General features: G+C 48.2%; 1 pseudogene; it reads left to right on the top strand.

Moving 5' to 3' along the window:
* Positions 1–272: 272 nt before the first annotated feature.
* LOC123147456 (putative receptor protein kinase ZmPK1) overlaps positions 273–3,289 on the top strand; it is an 11,990-nt pseudogene continuing 8,973 nt past the window's right edge.

Consider the following 3,289-nt stretch of genomic DNA (forward strand, 5'->3'; position numbering starts at 1 on the left):
GAGTGGTGCAACAGGACTCGCCTATGCCCGCCCTCACCGACACAATCAAGAATGCCAGCACAAGGGACGGCAAGTCTCCCGGTTCAGACTGGAATGGACCCGTTCGTCCACACGCCAATCTAGTAATCCGTCTCATGGTCCATGAGCAGTCAGGCATGCTCGCGAAGACAGAAGAAGCTGGCACAGCACAGATGCAAAGGCAACACTCCTATAATAGCCTCCGTTTGTGATCATTCTAGAGATGAGAGATCAACTCCAGTGCCTCAGCAAACATGGATACACGCTCTACCCCTCTCCTCCTACTAAATTTGCTGCATCTGTTTCCGCACATCTCAGCTCGCGACTTCCTCTCGCCGGGCTCCTCTCTCTCCGTAGAGGATAGCTCCGACGTGCTCCGCTCGCCGGATGGTACTTTCACCTGCGGCTTCAACCACATTTCCCAAACTGCCTCCGTCACTGGTAGAAAAAGAGGCTTCCGTCCAGCCCCATTAGTCGCGAAACTGTAGGAACCGCGATTAATGAAGTCTTTAGTCGCGGTTCGGCAGACGAACCGCGACCAAAGGCTTGGGCCAGGGCGCTCGGTGGCCAGCTGGTGCACGTGAGGGGCTTTAGTCGCGGTTGGCCAGGCCAACCGCGACTAAAGGTGCCCAAAGGCCTTTAGTCGCGGTTGACCTGGCCAACCGCGACTAAAGCTCCTCCCCTATATATACCAGTTCAGCGCACTCACTTAGCCATTTGGTGCCACTTCTCTTCACAAAGGGGTGTAGGTTTGCTTTTGGTTCCTCTTATGCACACAAGGTATTTGATGAAATGCCCAACAGCGTGAAACAAACATGATATGAAGTGTTGGAGCCACACTTGAGGTTCCTCCTCGATCGCGGTTAGCAACTTGAACCTTTCATGCATGTGTGTCATTGATAAAATATGCATGTGTGTTGTTCATTGTTTAATTTCTATTGTTTATAGCTAGTTACTTTAACAAATGCATGATGGTTAATTATATATTTTATATTATAATAATGCAGATGAATCGGCAATGGATGTACGGTAACCGACTCTCCCGCGAGTTCACTACGGGTTTGAAAGATTTCCTCGTAGTGGCTAATGCGAACAAGCAGAAGGGTTTTGTTATCTGTCCATGTGTTGACTGTAAGAATCAGAAGGGTTACTCTTCCTCAAGAGAAGTTCACCTGCACCTGCTTCGGCACGGTTTCATGCCAAGCTATAATTGTTGGACCAAGCATGGAGAAAGAGGGGTTATAATGGAAGAAGATGAAGAAGGGGATAATTTCATCGATGAAAGCTATCTTGCTCATTTCGGTGATACTTTCATGGAGGATGCTGAAGGTGAAGGGGAAGGTGAAGGGGAAGGTGAAGGGGAAGGTGAAGGTGAAGGTGAAGAAGAGGCACGTGATGAGACCGTTGATGATCTTGGTCGGACCATTGCTGATGCACGGAGACGCTGCGAAACTGAAAAGGAGAGGGAGAATTTGGATCGCATGTTAGAGGATCACAGAAAGTCGTTGTACCCTGGATGCGATGATGGTCTGAAAAAGCTGGGCTGCACACGGGATTTGCTGAAATGGAAGGCACAAGCAGGTGTAGCTGACTCGGCATTTGAAAACTTGCTGAAAATGTTGAAGAATATGTTTCCAAAGAATAATGAGTTGCCCGCCAGTACGTACGAAGCAAAGAAGGTTGTCTGCCCTCTAGGTTTAGAGGTTCTGAAGATACATGCATGCATCAACGACTGCATCCTCTACCGCGGTGAATACGAGAATTTGAATGAATGCCCGGTATGCACTGCATTGCGTTATAAGATCAGAGGCGATGACCCTGGTGACGATATTGAGGGCGGGAAACCCAGGAAGAGGGTTCCCGCCAAGGTGATGTGGTATGCTCCTATAATACCACGGTTGAAACGTCTGTTCAGGAACAAAGAGCATGCCAAGTTGTTGCGATGGCACAAAGAGGACCGTAAGTCGGACGGGGAGTTGAGACACACCGCAGATGGAACGCAATGGAGAAAGATCGACAGAGAGTTCAAAGATTTTGCAGCTGACGCAAGGAACATAAGATTTGGTCTAAGTACAGATGGCATGAATCCTTTTGGCGAGCAGAGCTCCAGCCATAGCACCTGGCCCGTGACTCTATGCATCTACAACCTTCCTCCTTGGTTGTGCATGAAGCGGAAGTTCATTATGATGCCAGTGCTCATCCAAGGTCCGAAGCAACCCGGCAACGACATCGATGTGTACCTAAGGCCATTAGTTGATGAACTTTTACAGCTGTGGGGCAGACCTGGTGTCCGTGTGTGGGATGAGCACAAAAAAGAGGAATTTAACCTACGAGCGTTGCTTTTCGTAACCATCAACGATTGGCCTGCTCTTAGTAACCTTTCGGGACTGTCAAATAAGGGATACAATGCATGCACGCACTGCTTACATGAGACTGAAAGTGTACATTTGCCAAATTGTAAGAAGAACGTGTACCTTGGGCATCGTTGATTTCTTCCAAAAATTCATCCAGTAAGAAAGAAAGGCAAGCATTACAACGGCAAGGCAGATCACCGGCCGAAGCCTGCGGAACGCACTGGTGCTGAGGTATTTGATATGGTCAAGGATTTGAAAGTCATCTTTGGGAAGGGTCCTGGCGGACAATCAGTTCCGAAGGGAGCTAACGGGCACGCAGCCATGTGGAAGAAGAAATCTATATTCTGGGAGCTAGAATATTGGAAAGTCCTAGAAGTCCGCTCTGCAATCGATGTGATGCACGTTACAAAGAATATTTGCGTGAACCTCCTAAGCTTCTTGGGCGTGTATGGGAAGAGAAATGATACAAAGGAAGCACGGCAGGACCAGCAACGTTTGAAAGACCCTGATGACCGGCATCCGGAATGGTTTCAAGGTCGTGCCAGCTACACTCTGACCAAAGAAGAGAAGGTCATCTTTTTTGAATGCCTGAGCAGTATGAAGGTCCCGTCTGGATTCTCGTCCAATATAAAGGGAATAATAAACATGGCGGAGAAAAAGTTCCAAAACCTGAAGTCTCACGACTGCCACGTGATTATGACGCAATTGCTTCCGATTGCTTTGAGGGGGCTCCTGCCGGAAAATGTTCGAGTAGCCATTGTGAAGCTATGTGCATTCCTCAATGCAATCTCTCAGAAGGTAATCAATCCAGAAGATCTACCACGGTTACAGAACGATGTGATCCAATGTCTTGTCAGTTTCGAGTTGGTGTTCCCGCCATCCTTCTTCAATATTATGACGCACCTCTTGGTTCACCT

This window comes from Triticum aestivum, chromosome 7A (genome assembly GCF_018294505.1).
Source record: "Triticum aestivum cultivar Chinese Spring chromosome 7A, IWGSC CS RefSeq v2.1, whole genome shotgun sequence".
NCBI lineage: Eukaryota > Viridiplantae > Streptophyta > Magnoliopsida > Poales > Poaceae > Triticum > Triticum aestivum.